This window comes from Mirounga leonina, unplaced genomic scaffold, assembly GCF_011800145.1.
Source record: "Mirounga leonina isolate KUSES-001 unplaced genomic scaffold, KU_Mleo_1.0 Mir_115, whole genome shotgun sequence".
NCBI lineage: Eukaryota > Metazoa > Chordata > Mammalia > Carnivora > Phocidae > Mirounga > Mirounga leonina.
The window spans coordinates 4049844-4072304 of NW_023270268.1; the positions used below are offsets into that span (position 1 = coordinate 4049844).

The 22461-nt window shown below is 33.6% G+C and overlaps 1 non-coding gene across 1 annotated transcript; it reads right to left on the minus strand.

Annotated features, from left to right (window-relative positions):
* Positions 1-219: 219 nt before the first annotated feature.
* Positions 220-322, minus strand: LOC118007181. The gene has a single exon (XR_004678310.1). It is a non-coding gene; the product is annotated as a U6 spliceosomal RNA (small nuclear RNA).
* Positions 323-22461: the final 22139 nt, after the last annotated feature.

The following is a 22461-nucleotide window of genomic DNA, read 5'->3' on the forward strand; positions in this document are numbered from 1 at the left end:
TTTAATTTTTTTGAGAAAACTCCATGTTATTTTCCAGAAAAGAGGTTGCACCTTTTTTCATTCCTACTGACAGTACACAGGAGGCATGAGGTGCCTGCTCATTATAGTTTTGATTTGCAATTACCTAATAATTACTAATGTTAAGTATCTTCACAGGCTTGTTGGCCATTTGTATATCATTTTTGGAGAAATCTCTATACATCTCCTTTGCCCATTTTTAAAAATATGGAACATTTCATGTGTTTGCATGTTGTCTTTGCACCAGAGCATGTTAATCTCTGTATCTTTCTAATTTTAGTATATGTGCTGCCAAAGCAAGCGCCTAAGTTGTTGATTCTTAATTTGAAATTTTAGTGTTTCATTAACACATTTTCCTCTTCCCAACAAACCACCATCCCTCTCTATGCACCTACACTCAACAATTTTTTCCATAAAAAATATAAAAGAAGATTTGCATATATTCCTAAACTTATTTCTTTTTATGTGCAAGTTATTACCTCTTTCCATTGATTGATTACTGATAGTCTTTGAGTTTTGTTTTGCTTTGTTTTGTACTTTTTCATGTCCCTAGGTTTAGGGAAGTAGAAAATTTAAAGGTCTGACTTAATGATGCCACGTTAAACAGCCTGATCAAGGTAGAGATGAAAAAGAGTAATATTTCAACCTTGCATCTAAAGAGGATATTAATCTTGCTCTTTTTTAAAATTTTTAATCAGAAGTTCCTAATTTTCTCACCATTGATGTAAAGATCATTTATGCTTGCAGCACAACCAACATAAATCACTAACACAAAAAAGAATAGTAAGCAATCTTTAATCAATATCATTTCCTTCTATGAGACACAGTGGAAATGAAAGAATACAATTTGTCATTGATCAGGAGTCTTGCAAACATTTAGCCAGGGCCCCATATCTTCCCAATACTTACTTTGCTCTAGCCATGCTGGCCTTCTTTATGTTTTTAAGACAAATCGAGGTCATTTCCTTCCCATGAACTATGCACATCTTGTTTCTTTTTTTCATTTCATCATTTCATTGAGGTTTTAGCTTAATGCCATCTCCTTGGAGAGGCCTCCTGACACCTAACCCAATGGTGCTGCTTCCTGGACAGTCACTTTCTATTGTTGCCTCCACTTTTTATTCACAGCACAAATGATTTTCTGGAATTATCTTATTAATTATTTATTGGTGTGCTGTTTATTTTCAGCCACCCTCCCTCATTATGATATATGTTCTATAATTGCAGAGGTCTGTGTCCTTGGTTCACTTCTAGATCCTCAGGGCCTGACACAGTGCCTGATTAACAGCATATGTTTAATAAATATGTGTTGAATGAATACCTGGTTACAATGTCAATTAGGGGTCATAAACTTTTTATGTAAAAGGCCAGATATTTTAGGCATTGTAGGGCGTATGGTCTCTGTTACAACTGCTCAAATCTGCTACTATAAATCAAAAGCAGCCATTAAATAATACAAAAAAAAAAAAAAAAAAGAATAAGCTTGACTGTGTTGCAGTAAAATTTTATTCACAGAAACAAGGCATGGGCTAGATTTGGCCTATGGATCATAGTGTACAGACTGCTAAACTAGATCACCTCTTGTCAATTTTGGTGTCAGGGCACACTTGGATGTTAATTAATTCATTTTCGCTAATTTTGGCTACTGTTTGAAAAAAATGTTAATAATAATAAAAAACAAAGATAAAACTGGATTTACTTCAAAACTATAGGTAATAATTAAATAAAGATTAAGAGAATATTCCCAATTTTCTGTGGAATAGTATGATTCTTGTTCAATCAGCAGCTTCAGTGGGAAAGGGCAATTGATGTTAAAGATAACGTGTTGGTAGGAGGGAATATTTGGAATCCTTTAGTGTATAGCAGTGGTTCTCATATTTGAGTGTGCTTCCAAATCATCAGCGATTGCCCGACTGCACCACAGAGTGGCCAGTAACTCTGGGGTGGTGCCTGAGAATTTGTGTTTCTATCTAGTTCCAGGTGATGCTGATGCTGGTGGGGTAGAGGTCGGAAAGCGGAGAGGAGATGCATGTGAAGATGTGAGTGAGGTGATACAGATGAGCAATGGTCTGTATGATGGTAGAGGCTGTGGAAATGATATGCATGGTACAAATGAGAGGGAATTATCCAGGAGAGTAGCATACACAGGAGTTAATTTATGGAAAAGCTGAACTTATGGGAAAAAGATGAAATGGCCCTTGGGGGATGTATTGAACAAGAAGAGCATAAAGCCTCAGAAATAAACTGTCAGGCTAACTACATTTTCTTCTTTAACTGAAATACTAGACTCTAGTCATATAGCTGCATTTGATTAAGCATGACATTTGATGATATATTTCCTGATATTATATTGGATGAATTGAGCCACTCACTTTGACAATATATGGCATTAATACCTGGTTTTATGAATGTAGACAAAGGATATTGACACAAGGGCAGAACAATGTGATGGAGGATGACTAATGGTGGCAGTGTCTTCCCCCAGCTCCATCCCATTGACAGATATGTCAGGATGGATAAATTGATGGTTTTGACATAAAACTAGAGGAAATGTGTTAAATGAGAGAATGCTGGTGACATGATGGAGTAAAAAGTTAAATCTCATCTGATCAGGATAATTTTAAATAAACAAATCTAGCTCTTTTCCTAGAAGGAAGAGAGAAACAAAGAACAGATGGAGCTGAAAGATATCAATACTAAGATGAGATACACAAATTTAAGTGTTTATGTGATCTTATTAAGTATAAATGGACCAAACTTTCCAATTAAAGGAAGAGAGCTTCAGACTGGCTTAAAAAAAAAAAAACTAAAATTAAAAGTTAAAAAAAGTCAAGACTGAACTATATGCTGTCTACATGATAACTTGAAAACAAGAGAATAGAAAAAAATATGGCATACACACTATAACAAGAAGAAAAAATACTAAGCAAAGTATACTTTAAGACAAGTTTTATTACCCAAAATAAGGTGGAACATTCTATCATGATAAAAAGGGAAGTTTATCAGGAAGATATACTGATGCTAAAGCCTCAGTATGCAAACAGCAAAAACTATCAGAATCAAAGGGAGAAATAGAAAAATCTACAATTAAACTTATTAATTTTCATTCCTCTCCTTCAGGCATTGGTAGGACAACTAAAAAAACAATTCAGTACAAATATAGTGGACTCAACATAATCAGCTTGAATTAATTGACATTTAAAGAATCTTCTGAAAGATCAAAAGCTATAAACTTTTGCAGGAAAAGCAACAAATCCCTGAGTGGCTCTCCACATTTTTTATTTTCCAGGCATATCAGACATGGCTGTAGGGTTATATATCTTCCTTGGAACCTGTGCACCTTCTGTAGCCCACTTCTTACTGAGAGCTGTTTTAAGACTTGCCAAAATAATAACAGGATTTTCAGATGAGGTTAATGTTCTTTGGCAACTTAATTTCTTCAAAACCTTATTAATTTTCTTATTTTTTACTTCTAGTCAGTTTTATGTATGAGTAACCACACCAAAATTTATTTTTGAAAGAGATCTCAGATGGTCTTCATTTACTTGCTTTCCAGTTTCCTTATACAGCTCAACTTAATAGCAGCTACCTGAGGAGATGAGGCCTGAATATAGCACACCTCAAATCTGATCACTTTATTGAAGTAAAAATTCTCATAATGTCTTTGTCAAAACAAAACAACAACAAAAAACAACAACAACAAAAAACAGCTTCTAAATGTTCAATTTTTAGTTCACTCCTGAACAATGTAATTGTGGAGGGAAGTTCCATATCCAAAATAATTATATTTTCTAACTATTGACAAAGGAGGTAAGTTCTACTTAACAAACACTTCATTTATCTGTTGCTATTAAATTATTTGCAAATAACAATTTCATTTAGTTACATAATTTTATGGCTTAGGAATGTGGGAAGGGCTCAGATGAGCAATTTTTCTGCTCCATGTGGTTTTAACAGAGTCATTCAGTGCTGTTTAACTGGCAGGTGGGTTTGTCTGGAGCATCCAAGATGGCTTCACTTATATGGCTGTTGTCTGCAAGGCTGATCTTAACTAGAACCTCTCCCTATCAATGGAATCATAGGGTTCCTTTGTATTATCTCTCTATCAGAATAATGGAACATTTTCCAGGTGGCTCAGGTCTCCAAGAGAAAAAGACAGAAACTATCAGTCTTCTTAAAGGCTAGACTGGCATAGAATCACTTCTGCCATAATCAATGCAAAGGAAATATTCTTGTTACCTATATTTTGCATAGGAGATAGTTTTGTAAAGGGGACATCTTGCCACATGTCCAAGCTTGCAGGCAGAATTAATCAGTTTAGCATATGCTCATGAAAGGGCTCAATGCTTTCTTTAGCAATTCAGCATTCTCAGAAACAGAAACCAAATAGCAACCAGGCTTGAAAGCATGAAATTCTGTTTTTCTGATCATTTAATTTCAAACAATAGAAAATATAAGAAATGTATTCAGACAATTACTCAAACAGCACTCTAAATTATACCTTATTTTGGAAATTGAGAAATGGAGCACAGCCATATATGAAACCCCACATGGGTGTAATCCAGAGGAAATGCTGTTCAGTTCAGGCATATGTTTAGCTTTTATGCCTTTCCTTCAACAATGCAGAGAATCTGGGAAGCTTTAAACACTAATATGATCTAATTGGGGCTACAAAATCTTAAGCTGTTTACCTTGTATCTGAAGTGTATCTACCACCCACCCTTTAACTTGCAACACCCTTAACTTGTTTCTTGTCTCAGCTCACTAAGCCTTCCTGATATATCCCCATCCTTCTTTTAAGAAGCTTATTATTATCATTATTATTACTTTGCTTTAGTAAGAGGTGGGAAAGAAGTCTTCATTATGTAAAATGTGATATATAAATCTGTGTGGAGTGCTTCTAAAAGTAGAATGTCTGCCAAGTTCTCTAGCAACGTTACCAGTGTATAATTAAGTACTCATTTAAACTATAGTTTATGTTTGTGCGAAGGGAAAGTGTGGAACTCAGAAATAGAAGTTGTTGTGGGGTGGGGTTTTTTCTGTATTTTTAAATTACATGTTAGATTCTGTTTTTGACAACTATGACTTTTAAAGTAACAAAGCTGGATTTTCAGTTCTAGCAATATGGTGGTCTTGGTGACCAGAGCAATCCTTGTGAAATACAGTACATAAAAAGTCCTGGATAAAATATAAGATGTAGTATGAAATAAGACAATCTATAGAGGCTAGAGATTGAGAAAGAAAGGAAATTTAAAACAGTGCTGAATATTGACTATGGCACATTTTTCGGAGCATTGATCATCTCTGATGGCCTAGAGCTAAGTATTTAAGTCAGTCTTTCTGTGTTAACTGGAGATAAAGCCAGAGATCCATGCAATGCACGGGGGATTCATACAACACCTTGATAGTAAGTCTGCATTTATGAAAGCCAAAACCCATAGTAAACTGAAGAAAAAATAATATAGGGGGAGATGGACAGGATAGCTGTGTCTCATCCTTGATTTTGAATGGAGGGTATAGTAATATATAATAAAGTAAATATAAGGGCGCCTGGGTGGCTCAGTTGGTTAAGCGACTGCCTTCAGCTCAGGTCATGATCCTGGAGTCCCGGGATCGAGTCCCGCATTGGGCTCCCTGCTCCGCAGGGAGTCTGCTTCTCCCTCTGACCCTCCTCCCTCTCATGCTCTCTGTATCTCATTCTCTCTGTCTCAAATAAATAAATAAAATCTTAAAAAAATAAATAAATAAAGTAAATATAATTAAATATGCATGTGCACACATACACAATTATTTTGAGAGTTGCTAAAAATAGAGACAAATTTAAATATCTGTGTAATGAAAACCTTCTCAAAGACAGAAGGTCATTCCACATTGGTTAAATGCCCCTAAGTGAAGAGAAAAGGAAATAAAAATACCCTGGAGAAACATAACTTAGAACTTAACACCCAGGAGCCAAAGATGTTTTACAGATGAGGTTTCAGTAAGTGTGACTTCACAATAGCAACAATAGTAATAATAAATAAAAATATCTAATATACAAGAAACCAAGCCACTATGAATAGAGATTCTGGTGAGAGATTAAAAAAACAAAACAAAACAATGAGATCAGATATATTAAGACAGCAGCAGCAGATCTTGAATTTATCAGATAGAATATATTTAATTAAAACATATTGGTATGACTATTTAAAATTCCATTATATGTATGAAGAAGGAATAAATAACATTGAATTAACAGATGTATTTGTAAAAAAGAATAAATCTTCTAACAATTATATGTACATGGATATAGATAGAGATAAATGTATAGTTTTAATTTTTATTTTCATTTCAGTTTATATATATGTAATATATATGTAACTGGGAAATGAACAATTTAGAGAGCATATTAGACAGAGTGAGAGAAATAACCAAGTGCCGATATGTCTGATAATGCAGCAGATTACAGACATTAAAGACATGACAAAAATACAAAGAAAAATGTTAAATGATACTGATGAGTGAGGATCTAACTTTCAGACAAATGCAATTCTAAGGAGAAAACCTCAGTGGGAAGAAGAGTTAATATTTGGAAAAAAATAACTGAAGATTTTCCCAAATTTTGAAAGAAATAAATCATCAGACTCAAGATAACCAAAGAATCCCCTAAACTCATTTTAAAAAAATCAACTAAAATAAAATAATAAAAATACCTATACCATTATATCATAATTTAAGTAACAATACCAAAGCAACAGAAACTATAAGTAACCAGACAGAAAAATAGATTACCATAAAACAATAAATAAAATGAAAGTTGACTTCTCAAAAACATTAAAAGAAGGCCCAAATCAGTCTGATAAACCATCAAAATATGGAAAGAAAAAAATTGCAAATCTGCATATATATTTAACCTTACATTGTGGTAAAATGTTGACATTTTAAAAAACTGAATATATTTTTGTATTTAAAGACACTCGATGAAATATCTAAAAATGTTTTCTGAGATGAAAGAAGGCTTGTTAAACAAAGGAGATAGTAAATATGTGAATAAATCTAAATAAATGTTTACAACAGCACTAAGTGTCTTTTAGTGTTAAAAAATAACAAGGTAAGGCACACCCGGGTGGCTCAGTTGGTTAAGCAGCCAACTCGATTTCTCCTCAGGTCATGATCTCAGATCCTGGGATCAAACCCAGCATAGGGCTCAATGCTCAGCAGGGGGTCTGCTTGAGGATTCTCTTTCCCTCTCCCTCTGCCCCTCCCCTGCTCATCCGCTCTCTGTCTCTCTAAAATGAATAAATAAATCTTTAAAAAAAAGAAAAAATAGGTAAATTTTAAATGTACGCAGCCTATAACATAAATAAGGGAGGGATTCCATTAGTATTAATGATATCTAAGATCTTTATTGGAACTTTAGACTTGTCTAAATGTGTAAATTCTGACCTGTCTTTACATTTGTTTTCCTCTCTGTTTCGTTTTGGACATTTTCCTACTGAAGTGTTTTCAAATTTCTTAATCCCACCTTTTACTGTGACTATTCTGTTTTTAAACATATTTCCCAACTTAGATATTGTATTGTTCATTTTTGGAATGTCCCTTTAGTTCTTTAATATAGACCCCAATCCTGTGTTGAAATTCAGCCCTGTTATCCACTTTTTCTTCTATTTCCTTTTACCTAATAATTGTAATTTTTAAGTGGGCTAGGTATATTGTCAGCCCTTCCATTGATCATAAATGATTTATTTCCTTCTTGACTTACCTAGTAATTTTGAATTTTATGCCAGACATTGTAACAAAAGAGCCCTCTAAGCTATAGATTTCTGTATTTCATCAATGAAAATTCTCTTTACTTTTGCTAGGAAAAAAGAGAAAGAAGTTAATACACTTAGTTCAATTTTAAATTAACTTAAGGCAGGGGTACAGTATAATTTAAAAAACTCAATCTTTTGAGTTTGATCAACCTTTGGATGAGCCCAACCAGGATTTTAACCCACTCCTTGTGTCTTGTGGGTCTCAGTTGCTTCGCTATAAGGGGTGGACCAGAGGTGGGTGTGGGAAGGGGGAAAACCATAGGAGACAGTGTTCTGTCATCTGTCATTCAGAGTTTCCAGCTCAGGTTCCTGGTATCCTAATGCTGTAGGTCTTTGTTTCTTAGAAGCACAAAAGAGATTATACTGTCTTTCAGAAACTTTTAACTTGAATCTCTAGCTTTCCAAGCAGCCATAGCACTCATCAAATGTCCCATAGGAAAAACTGACCATGATTTGAGTTCTCTCAAATTTCTAATTTGTCATGCTAGCACCATTAACTGTTAAATAATTTGCAATTTCTGTAACTCCTACTAGAGTTTCCTTGCCTGAGCAAGCTGGATCCTCAACTTGCATCCAGAAACCGAAAATTTTCTGAGAATAATTTTTTTGAAAGTTAGAGAGTTCTAGCTTGCCTCAGAGATGTTCTCTACCCTGTGAAATTTTAATTTCTAATGTTCATTGCTTCCATTGATCTACAATGCCTTTAAATTATGAAATTTATATATTTTTTTCTAGTTGTTGGGAAAATTGTTGTTCTACAATGAACTTTTACATCTTACCTAGAAATCTTGAATTTCCTTGATGGCTAATGATGTTGAGCAAATTTTCATAGATTTACTGACCATTTGGATATCCTTTTTAGTTTCTCTTGTCCAGACTTTATTGTTTTTTCTTTAATATCAGTTCTTGTTAATTGATAGGCATTTTTAAAAATATAGTGAATGATTCCTTTGACATTTATAGATGTTGCAAATATCTTCTCCTGGTTTAGAGCTTGGCTTTTTACTCAGTTAATTGATGAGTTTCTAGTTACAATTTACTTCAAATGTGTAAATTATTTTTTTAGTAGTTAGTGATATTTGAGTCTAGTTATATATACCTTTTCCTATTACATGATCATTAGTATATTCTTCTATGTTAAGTCCTTGAAGATTTATTGTTTCATTTTTTACATTTAGGTAAAAAATTCACCAGGAATGATTTTTATATAGGGTGACCTAGTTACATTACATTGTTTTTCTATGTACATATCCAAATAATCCAACACAATTTGGTGAGAAGACTGCCATTTTTACTGTTTACTTACCAACTATATCATAAGTCAAAAGTTCATACATGTGTGAGTCTGCTACCAAACATTATTGTTTCATTTGTCAGTTTGTTTATCCTTCACCAGACAACATATTGTCTTAATATAAATGTTTTATATCTTAGTATATAGTAAAAGTCTTCCAACATAATTCATCCTCAAGATTGGCATAGCTTTTCATAGCTCATTTCTTTTTGTGAATGTGTTGAAATATTATTTACTCAGAGTAAAATGCACATATCAGTAACTATATAGCTTAATAAAATTTTACATATGTGTACACCTATATAACTATCACAATAAACTCAATTTACACACACAAGAAAATAGTTGCTGGGATTTTGAGTGGGTTCTGTGGTAGACTGACTTCTTTATTGGCCCTAATTATTGATCTCCCTCAATCCATCCTATGTAATGTAACTTCACAGTTTATCTCAAGAAATAGTCTATTTCTACTCTTCTTAAATCTGGGATAGCCTTATAATTTGCATGGCCAATAAAATGTAGCAAAGGTGACACTGTACCAGTCCAAATCTGGGCCTCAGGAGGCCTTGCTTACTTCTAGTCAGTCTTACGAACCTCTTCCTTTCCATGAAAGAATTGCCAGACTAGTCTCTTGGAGGGATATAAGAGCAACACCAACAGTGAGCAAATCCCTAGAAATAAAGCTACCTAATTGTGAAGCATAACAGAGCCTAGCTAAGATAAAGAGTGTCCAGCTACACCCACACACCAACATATAGAATTATGAGCTATACAGGACATTGTTATTTTATGTCACTGTATTTTGGAGGTACCACCCGACACAACATTAGATGGCAATAGATGGACAAAATTGGTTTCCATTATTGCATTATAAATCATTTGAATATAATCAACATCTTTACAATATTGAATTTTCAGTTTCATGAATATGGATTACTCTTCCATTAATTTAAATCTTTAATTTCTCTCAATAAAATGCTGTATGTTTGTGTAGAAGGTTTACATTACACACAACCTTTTAAATTTAGTTCTAAATACTGATTATTTTTATGCTGTATCTAATCATCTCTCAGACTTAGTTGATGATCATTACTATAAGATAAAATACAGTGTTTGTGTATTGACATTGTATATCATCAAATTGCTAAATTCACTTATTAACTTTAACAATGTATCTAATTTTTTTTATTTTCTATATAAAGAAAATCTTTGCAATTAATGCCATTCTTTTTGTTTTGTTTTCAATCCACGTATCTTTTTTTAATGTTTCAAGTTTTTATTTAAATTATATCTAGTTAACATATAGTGTAATATTAGTTGCAGGAGTAGAATTTAGTGATTCATCACTTACATATAACGCCCAGGGAATTACCAACTTCATCACATCAAATGCCCTCCTTAATACCCATAACCCATTTAGTCCATCCCCCACCCACCTCCCTCCATCAACCTTCAGTTTGTTCTCTATGCTTTGTTTCTCTCTAGCTCTCTTTCTCTCTTTTCTTCCCCTTCCTGTATGTTCATCTGTTTTGTTTCTTAAATCCCACATATGAGTAAAATCATATGGTATTTGCCTTTCTTTGACTGACTTATTTCACTTACTATTAATACTCTCTAACTCCATACATGTCATTGAAAATGGCAAGATTTTGTTCTATTTTATGGCTGTATAATATTCCATTATATATATACACCATTTCTTCTTTATCCATTCATCAATTGACAAACATGTGGGCTCTTTCCATAATTTGACTATTGTTGATAATGCTGTTATAAACATCAGGGGGCATGCATCCCTTCAAATCAGTATTTTTGTATTCTTTGGGTAAGTACCTAGTAGTGCAATGCTGGTTCATAAGGTAGTTCTGTTTTGAACTTTTTGAGAAACCTCCATACTGTTTTCCAGAGTGACTGTACCAGTTTGCATTGCCACCAATAGTGTAAGAGGGTTCCCTTTCTCCACATCCTCGCCAACATCTGTTGTTTCCTGAGTTGTCAATTTTAGCCATTCTGACAGGTGTGAGGTTAGATCTTATTGTGGTTTTGATCTATATTTCCCTGATGATGAGTAAGGTTGAGAATCTTTTCATGTGTCTGTTAGCTTATCTGGATGTCTTCTTTGGGAAAGTGTCTATTCATGTCTTCCACCCATTTCTTGACTGGATTATTTGTCATATGGCTGTTGAGTTTGATAAGTTCTTTATAGATTTTTGGTACTAACCCTTCATCAGATATGTCATTTACAAATATTTTGTCCCATTCCTAATGTTGCCTTTTAGTTTTGTTGATTGTTTCCTTTGGTGTGCAGAAGCTTTTTATCTTGATGAAGTCCCAGGAGTTCATTTTTGCTTTTGTTTCCTTTGAGTCCAGAGACATGTCTAGTAAGAAATGACTACTGATGTCAAAGAGGTTGCCGCCTCTGTTCTCGTCTAGGATTTTAACGGTTCTTTGTCTCACATTTAGGTCTTTCATCCATTTTGAATTTATTTTTGTGTAAGGTGTAAGAAAGTGATCCAGTTTCATTCTTCCACATGTTGCTGTCCAGTTTTCCCAACACCGTTTTTTAAAGAGACTGTCTTTTTACCATTGGATATTCTTTCCTGCTTTGTCAAAATTTAGTTGACTATATATTTTTGGGTCCATTTATGGGTTTCTATTCTGTTCCACTGATGTCTGTTTTTGTGCCAGACCATACTGTCTTGATGGCTACAGTTTTGTAATATAGCTTGAAGTCTGGAATTGTGATACCCCCAGTTTTGCTTTTCTTTTTCAAGAGTGCTTTGGCTATTCAGGAAATCATCAAGGAAGAAGTCAAACTTTCACTATTTGTAGATGACATGATATTCTATGTAGAAAGCCTAAAAAACTCCACCAAGAAATTGTCAGAAGTATTTCACGAGTTCAATAAATTTGTAGGATACAAAATCAACATACAGAAATCTATTACATTTCTATACACAAATAATGAAGCAGCAGAAAGAGAAATCAAGGAATCAATCCCATTTACAATTGCACCAAAACCCATAAGATACCTAAGAGTAAACCTAACTAAAGAGGTAAAAAATCTGTATTCTGAACACTAGAGAATACTTATGAACTAAATTGAAGATGACACAAAGAAATGGAAAAACATTCATGCTCATGGATTGGAAGAACAAATGTTAAAATGTCTATACTACCCCAAACAATCTACATATTTATTTATTTTTTTTAAAGATTTTATTTATTTATTTGAGAGGGAAAGAATGAGAGACAGAGAGCATGAGAGGGAGGAGGGTCAGAGGGAGAAGCAGACTCCCTGCTGAGCAGGGAGCCCGATGCGGGACTCGATCCCAGGACTCCAGGATCATGACCTGAGCCGAAGGCAGTCGCTTAACCAACTGAGCCACCCAGGTCCCCAACAATCTACACATTTAATGCAATCCCTATCAATCCACTCATCTTCATTATTCTACTTACTTCATTGTACTGGCACAGATTTCTAGTCCATTGATAAACAGACCATTCAAAAGGATGTTTTTGTTAGTCATTTACAGATAACTCTATATGAGATTAAGAAAGTACTCTTTTATTTCTGGTTTTCTGAGAGTTATTTTTTCATAAATTTCTGATAAATTTTATAAAATGTTCTATTTGTTTCTGTAAGATGGTTAAATTAGATTTATCTACACCCATGGGAGAAGTTGGTCTATATTCCTCTTCTTTTCAGATATTCTGTCAGGATTTGGGTATCAGGTTCTGCTCTACTCATAGTTACCTAAGAAGACATCACAGAACTGTGTGGTAGTATTTACCACTGAAAGTAGGTAAGCATTGAGATTTCCATGTTCAAATGACTCAGTTGTAGAATCAATTAAATAGCTATAGAATAAGTTGGTATTTTATTTCTTCTTATATTAGTTCTTAGTATTTATCTGTTTTTTGGTCAATTTTCAAATGCATTGCCATATTTTATATTTTTATGAAATTTTAAATGTTAGTAGATTAATATTTCTGTCTCTATTATTCTTCCTGATATCAGTCACTTAAAAAAAATCAGTCTTATAAGAATTTTTTTTTATTTTTAATGGTCTTTTAGAGCATAATCATTTGGCTTTGATGGTTTTCTCTAGTGTTCTATATTTTATTAATATCTTATTATTATTTTCTTCTTTTTATTTATTTTAAGTTCACTTTGCTGTTCTTTTCTTTTTTCTTTTTTAAAGTAAACTCTACACACAAAATGGAGCTCAAATTCACGACCCTGAGATCAAGGGTCACACACTCCACTGACTCATTCGGCCAGGTGCCTCTAATTTGCTATTTTATTTCTAACTTCTCTAGATGATAGATTTTTTTAACCTTCCTTTTCTTATAATACATGCATGTAACGCTATATATGTCCTTGTACACACATCTTTAGCTATTTTCCAATTTTTTTCACATATGCTATGTTTCTTTCACTGAATTCAATGTTTAAAATACTGCCTAATGTTCATTATTAATCTTTTATCCATTCATCATTTAGAAGCATAGGACCTAATTTCCAATTATTTCTGAACTTATGTTGTTCTATTTGTTATCAATTTTTAACTTAGTTCTATTTCCATAAGGGAGTGTCTCCGTATTGTTTCGATCATGTGAAATTTGTTAAAATCTGCTTTTTGGTCTAGCATAGTGTTAAATTTTCTAAGTGTTTTATGTGTGCTTAAAAAATATGTATTCTACAGTTTTGAGGTTTGGTGATTTATATATCATACATTTATTCATGTTACTCAAATCTGGTACATGACTTGGGTTTTTTTGCATTTATTTGATGAGTTACTGTGTGTTAAAATTATCCACTATGTCTTCAATTATTATGTTCAGAAGGAGAAATGATAAAGAGGTACAATAAAACTTTCAAGAGTGATAGATGTGTTCATCATTGTGATTGTAGTGGTGATCTCAAGAGTGTATACACATGTTATAATTTTCAAATGATATGCTTTTAACAGGCCAAATTTGCTATATGTAAACTATATCTCAATAAAGGTGTTAAAATGAGCCATCATATTTCATTACTTAACAAAGTAAAGGAGATAATGCACAAGATCATCACAATGGATACAAAAATTCATTTGATAAATTTTAACATTCATTTGTGAAAGAAGATTTTAGTGTATTAGAACTTGATAGAAAATTTCCTAATCTGTTGTAGAAAATAGCATACATACATACACATGCACAACTATGGCTATCATGATATTTAGTGATGGAGTATTCAAAACCTGGGAATGAGTTAAGGTCACCCTCTATTGCTATATATATTATATATTAAACACATTACTAGTTAACTTATATATAGTTAAACCTATACACAAAGTAGTGATTTAATAAATATTGACAAATAAATAAATAAATGCATAAAGGGTCAGAAAGTATATTTCTAAGAATACTTCTAACCTCTAGCAAACCTTTTTAACTGTGTTTTTTTATTTTGTTTTGTTTTGTTTTAGATTTTATTTATTTATTTGACATAGAGAAACACAGTGAGAGAGGGAACACAAGCAGGGGGAGCGGCAGAGGGAGAGGGAGAAGCAGACTTCCCACTAAGCAGGGAGCCTGTTGTGGGGCTCGATCCCAACATCCTGGGATCATGACCTGAGCTGAAGGCAGACACTTAATGACTGAGCCACCCAGGCACCGCTTTAACTGTGGTTCTTAAAAGGACTAAGCTTTAATGCCCTAAGTCATCTATTATGTTCAATGAATGAAATTCCATGGATCTAGGTGGGCACTAGTTCTATATCATTATTAGAAGAACCTGGAAAGTAGTCACTCTAATCATTTTCTGTGCTCTAAGGCTCAAATGAAGAACTCAGGTTGAGTAAGGTTGATAGAGACCATGATTAAAGATTCTATTCACACATTTGTGAAAATATCTTAGTACAGCTCTTCCTTGACTTATTATGGGGTTACATCATTTTTTTTTAAGATTTTATTTATTTATTTAACTCACAGAGAGAGAGAGAGAGAGCACAAGCAGGGGAGCAGCAGGCAGAGGGAGAGGGAGAAGCAAACTCCTTGCTGAGCAAGGAGCCCATTGTAGGGCTCGATCCCAAGACCCTGGGATCATGATCTGAGCCAAAGGCAGGTGCTTAACCTACTGAGTCATCTAAGCACCCCTATGGGGTTACATCTGATAAACCCATCCTAAGTTGACAAAGCATTTAATACACTCAAACTAAAGAACATAGTTAGGCCCAGCCAACCTTAAATATGCTCAACACACTTACATTAACCTAAAGTTGGGCAAAATCATCTAACACAAAGCGTATTTCATAATAAAGTGTTGACTATCTCATGTAATGTATTGAATGTTGACTATCTCATGTAATGTACTCTGTGGGTACAGAGTGGTTGTAAGTGTATTAGTGGTTTATAGTTGTGATTTGGGTGGATGATTGAGGGATGAAGCTTCCTGCCACTGCCCAGAATCATGAGAAAGGATCATATTACATATCACTAGCCTGGAAAAAGAACAAAATTCAAAGTATAGTTTCTACTGAATGTGTATCACTTTGGCACCGTTATAGAGTTGAAAAACTGTAAGTAAAAGCATTGTAAGTCAAGGACCATCTGTACTGTACCTGTGGGTGTAGAGCAGTTATTATGTTCAGTGACTCCTCTTCAAAGGTTTACTTTACTTTTTTTTAATTTGATTTTATTATGTTAATCACCATACATTACATCATTAGTTTTTGATGTAGTGTTCCATGATTCATTGTTTGTGCATAACACCCAGTGCTCCATGCAGAACGTGCCCTCTTTAATACCCATCACCAGGCTAACCCATCTCCCCAACCCCTTCCCCTCTAGAACCCTCAGTTTGTTTTGAAGAAGTTTCCTGGTGGCACATAGAACATAGGGTACTGATACTTAAAAGCAAATAAAATAGCTACCAGTCATTTCATTAGATGATATTATAAGTTGAGTGACAGTCCCCAGAAATATTTATGAGTCTTTCCTTTAACAAATGTTTCTATTGTTCTGAATCTCCTCCACCTCCTTGAAAACCTTTGAATACTTTTGCACTGCCCTCAGTAAGTTTTGTCAGCAAGAAAACTTTATAAGTTTCTGCTCAAATGCAACAATCATTACTTGTTATTTTTCAATTCAATTTCAGTATAAATTAACTTATCTCTGTGCAAGTAGCATTAAAGCTAATAACCCTAAAAAGGATTAAGATTAGAAAGTAATTCTGTCAGTGACAAAGCTCATTAACGGCCTTTATCACTACAAGCTGATGAACTACATCTAGGATAATTGGTCTAATTATAATACATTTGTTTCTTTAGCCAGGTATTCTTTGCTTCACTCTCTACTGATTACTTATGGGTCTCAGTTTGGCCAATTAAATATCTCTCCCCACTCTATCCATTTCTAAAATTGATAGCATATAGCTCAGATGTCAGTATACCTGTGCTCTTAATAGAGCAGCATTAAGGAGACAAGAAATAGAAAGGCAAAGGGATAGCTTTATCCTAGGGTGCGGGCCATAAAACAAGATATACAGTGAATAACAATTCTTTTAGGGTTTCCACCCTAAAATTTTAAGTGGAGTTGCTAAAATGTATTTAAAACCGATAGACCCTTAATATATTCTACTTGATTCGTTCCCGTAGAACACTTTCAGTTATTTTATTTTCATGACAAGCAACAGAACACCCACATAAAAGTGACTTAAAACAAAAAGAATTAAATTACTTTATATAAGAGATAATCTGGAGTTAGAGATTTTCACATTTGGAAAAGTAGCTAATGAGTGTCTCTAAGATTTTTCCTAGGCTTCTACTCTACTATCCTCAGGATATCAGTTTTTCCTTTTTGTGCCTACAAGTCCTCACTGTCTCAAGATTATTTCCATAGCTCCAGGTATCTGGATCACACTCAAAGGCTAGAAACAAGACAGAAATTAGAACAGAGAAAGTGAATCATCACATGATTTTCTTTTCTATTATCAGAAAAGAAAAATCGTTTCACAAGACCTTCCCTTACATTTTGTTGGCCAAAAATTGATAATATATTCATGTCTAGTTGAGTGACATTGGGAAAATTCCTGATTTTTCAGTGTTTTTACTTAGAAAGGCATGGAATAAAAGTGCTTGGTAATAACTTTTGTGTTTCCATCTAAAGGTGTATTTAAGAGGAAGAATGTCCCTTTTTTAGTAAATGGAAATCTCCATGGAACTTTATTTCTCCCTATTCATCCTGAGTATATTGTGTGTGTTATAAAAGGACGAATTTGAATTCAAGTACTTGGAGATAGATCAGTATTTCCAGCTGAGTTCTTCTTGAACATTAGGATTCACTATAATGAGAGTGATCAAGTCATTCATTGTCCAGAATAGACATATTTGAGACTGAAAATAGGGACTAATTACTCTTGGACAAGTGAAAGCTCAGTAATGTCCCAAGCAAACTGGTACATGTGGGATCTTATCTTTAAAAACCCTATTTATATCAGAGCCACAATATCACTGGTTCCTGACTGTTGGTTTTATGACCAAGCCAGGTAAAAATGACAGATTAATAACAGATAAAACCCTTGGTTTTATCTTGGAGATAAGCAACTGCTACCAACTGGTGTGAAAATACATAAGTGATTAATATAAAAAATCAGCCCAAAGCCTCTCCTCTCTCCTTCTCATTGCCATTGTGAACCAAAAGAATAGGTAAATCAAAGGAAAAGTTTCCAAATCTGAAGGTCATCAATACTCCTCACGCTGCCCCTGACAAAAACTCTCACTCTGACTACAAGGCTTATTCATGATCTAATGAATAAACAGTGGGATACATAGATAAAAGTAAAAATACCACTTAAACTAGATTAAAAAAAAGTGGTTACCTGCAACCCAGACCTATCTTTGGATTGATCAATCCATCTCTCCACTCAGCCACATTCAATTTAAAAAAAGAGAGAGAGATTGGTAATATCTTATATCAGGGTTTTAAGCCATATTTTATCATAGGTTTGCCATGTGCATGTTTCAGTTTCAGTAAATGTAAGTACACATAAACTTTTATTAATAGGTATGTTTAAAAAATTGCTATTTATCCTTTGATTATACCTAAAAACCTCATTTCTCTAAGAAAAAAGCTCTATAATAAATGCTAAAGAAAGTTTTTCTGAGAGAGGAAATTCACTATAAGGAAACGGGTCTATAGAAAGAAATGAGAAACAAAGAACATGACAAATATGTAAGTAAATATAAGATATTATACCTTGTTCTTTCTTTTGATTTCTGTATATGACAATTGAAATTTTTAAATAAAAATTCATAACTTTGTAAGTTGTTATATACAACATATAAATTAAAGGCTCATGGCAACATTACCACAAAAAAACAGTGGTAGGGGGATAGAATTATACCATTGAATGTTTCTTACACTTTAAACAGCATGGTACAATATTAATTCTAAGTAAACAGAAGTAAGTTAGGTTACATATTGTAGTCCCCAGATAAGACACTTAAAACACACACATATACACACACACACAGAGGATCAATAACAACAACTAAAAAAAGTCAATAGAAGTGTTAAAATGTTGAAAGTAACATGTTTAAGCCAGAAGTAGGAATAAAATAATGAAAAAGGAACAGGAAACAGAATGGTCCAGTGGAAAAAAAAAAATCAACATGATATATTAAATCACAAAGACATCATGCATTAAATGTAAATGAGCTAAATATTCCAAATAAATGCAAGGATTGTTACACTGGATTAAAAAGAAAAAAATCAATATGGTTTGTTATAGAATACACACCTTAATGACACATAGTTGAAAAGTAAAAAGATGGAAAAGAATGTATTTTTTAATGTTACAATGAAGCTCAGAGTGACCTTTGAATAGTAGGAGTGTTAGTATGTTAAAAATCTGTAATGGACAGTTAAGGGAGTTACCAGACAGAGACAGAGAGAGAGAAACACGTGAGCTTGCCAGGCAAGGATTGCAGTAGAGATTTTGTCTTTATCAAATAAACTTAAAGGAACAAGTTACAGTTAAAGTTTGAATGGGAGAGCCTGCCATTGTTGTTCCACATTGGATTGTTGCTGTTTACATTCCTTTGTTGAGCCTACATCTTCATAAGCTCTTTAGCAAGTGTATGTAGAACACCTACGTCTTCATAAGCTTTTTAGCAGGTATATGTTGAACACCTCTGTTCATGGTCAAGACAGGATCAGAAGACATGGATACTGACAACTGATTTGTCTGTTCTCCTCTTTTTCCATGACTATATCTACTGCCTCGTCTTGATTTATAAACAAAACCTGGAAAACCTACAAAAATAAGTGTTTTGTGGTTTATCTAGGAATAATACAGAAAATATTGCTGTTATTTTTGGTGAAGAAAATCAATTTTGTATAGTTTATTTCAACCTAAATAAAATGTGAATTTTGTTTAAAAAAAAAGGAATGTATTTTTTAAAAGCATGAAAAACCATTTGTTGTTCTTAATATTAATCAAGGTAAAATTCTAGACACTTAGTATTACCAGAGGAAACAAGGGGAACTTTATAACACTAAGAGAATCAATTTGTCAAGAAGATATATCTACCCAAAAGTGTACACACGTAACAACATTCAAAATATATGGAACATAAGTGAGGGAACTAAAAGGAAAAAGACAAATGCACAATCCCTAACTAAAGTATTGATAGAACCAATAAAATACCACACTAGTTTTCCCTTTAAAATGCCCATTCCTCATGTTTTGCATGGCTGACTAAAATGCTTTTTTCTCTCATCAACTGGGTCTTAGAGTTCTGTATAATCCAAAACAGCTTCCCTTAACAACCCATTTAAAGGATCATGGCTGACTAGTATTTTCCCATGTGTTACTTTTTATGTAGAATGTATTAGTAGCAGGCATTTCCTTTGTTCATTTTGTCATTGCTAGTTTCTCCTCTGCCCAAATGTAAGCTCCATGACAGAAGTCTTCTCTGCCTTATTGCACTGCACTATTGTGCCCCAGCACCAGCAGTAGGGTCTGACAGAGAGAGGCTACACAATAAATTTGTCCTGAATGGATAGATGCCTGAATGAAGAATAATAAGTTTATTATCTAAGTTTTTTATTGAAGATAAAATTTGCTAATTATGAAGAAACATGATATAAGTATCATAAATATTTAAAGAAAAGCTACATGGCATAATAAAAATTTTAAAAATGTGGGTGTGTAAGAAAATATAGAGTACTAGCAATGTAAATAGAAGAAAACAGGATGTGGGGTGCCAGGGTGGCAAAGTGGGTTAACCATCTGACTTGATTTCAGCTCAGTTTGTGATCTCAGGGTCATGAGATCGAGCCCCCTGTGGGGCTCTGGGTTGGGCATGGAGCCTGCTTGAGGTTCTCTCCCTCTGCCCCTCCCTCTGTCTTTCTCTCTCTCAAAAAAAAAAAAAAAAAGAGAGAGAGAGAGAAAGAAGAAAAAAATAGGATGTTAAGTTTAAACGTACTAATTTCATTACCTTTCATAGTAGGAAATTATTATACTAAAAAGTTGATGAATTAAGAAATCGACATTTTAGTCTCATTAGAAAATACAAAGGCAAGCAGTAATAAATTAAAATTTAGGCTCTATACATTTCAAGTGACTAAAGAGAAAATAAAAAGGAAAGCAAAGGCCATATAGCAAATATAATACATATAACAAAAGATAGATACAAAGGAAATAAAGTTACTTCTAACAATTATAAAAGTAAACTGGAAAATTTGGCAAAGTAAATGGGAAAAATATTCTTAGGGAAAGTTATTCTTGTTTCATAAAAGAGACACATGTAAAATAAAGTGACACATTATTATTGAAAATAAGAAGTATTGGCAAAGACACACAGGCAGATGCAAAGAAATATTAAGCAGGGGTCCTGACATTAACATCACATGAGAGTTTAATTAAAGGCCAAATGCACTGTATGAGACAAATGTGGTGTCTGCCTTATAATTATAATACATGAAATCTACAGAAATATGTAACAGTTATGAATCTTTTTATACACCAAACAACTTGGCATCAAAAATATAGATTCAAAACTGGATGAAACTAAAAGCTCAATAATTCTTTCAGCCAATAGTAGATGAAAAAAATTAAAATAAGTAAGCCTATAGAGGCTTTGATTAATAATTCTTTAAATAAAACATGTGCTCTTTTATTCTTAAAATAATTTAAAATGGCTATATATTAAGCCACAAAAAAATCACAACAAATTCCAAAATCTGAAAGCATATATTACAATCTTTTTTATTATGTTATGTTAATCACCATACATTACATCGTTAGTTTTTGATGTAGTGTTCCATGATTCATTGTTTACATATAACACCCAGTGCTCCATTCAGTACGTGCCCTCTTTAATACCCATCACCAGGCTAACCCATCCCCCCACCCCACCCCCAGAACTCTCAGTTTGTTTCTCAGAGTCCATAGTCTCATGGTTCGTCTCCCCCTCTGAAAAGTAGTAGGAAAAAGTAGTAACAAATTGAAATAACTCTATGCGATTTAAAAATATCTCTTTCAAAGAATTCTTGAGTTAAACAAGAACTGTTTTTATCATTTATTTATTACATCTTTAAAAACTTTATTTATTAGAGCAATTTTAGGTTTACAATAAAAATGAGAAAAAGGTGCAGAGATTTCTCATTCACCTCTTACCCCACATATGCATAACCTCCCTCATTATCCACATCACTCACTAAAATGCTACGTTTTTACCAAGGATGAACCTACACTGACACAACATTATCACCCAAAATCCATAGTCTACGTTAGGACTTGCTTTTAGTGTTGTATAGCCTAGAGGTTTGGACAAATGTAGAATGATATATATTCATAATTATAATGCTATACAGGGTATTTTCACTGCCTTAAAATTCCTCCATGCTGAACCTTTTCCTCTCTCTACTTTTCATACAATTTATTTTTTATTTTATTTTTTTAAAGGTCTTATTTATTCATTTGAGACACAGAGATACAGAGAGAGAGAGAGCATGAGCAGGGGGGGAGAGGCAGAAGGAGAGGGAGAAGCAGGCTCCCTGCTGAGCCAGGAATTCGATGTGGGGCTCGATCCCAGGACTCTGGGATCATGACCCGAGCCAAAGGCAGACGTTTAACCATCTGAGCCACTCAGGCCCCCAATTTATTTTTTAATATAAGTGAAATATACCCAAACCCACAGAGTGAAAGTAAAGCCAGTGTAAAAAGGAAATTTTTGCCTCAAACATTCACATAATTGAAGAAGAAAGAATAGAAATGTGTAAAATAGTAAATTTAATTTGTTTAAGTTAAAAAACAAAAAGGAAAAAGAAAAAACCCAGGAGGAAGGAATTTGCAAGTAT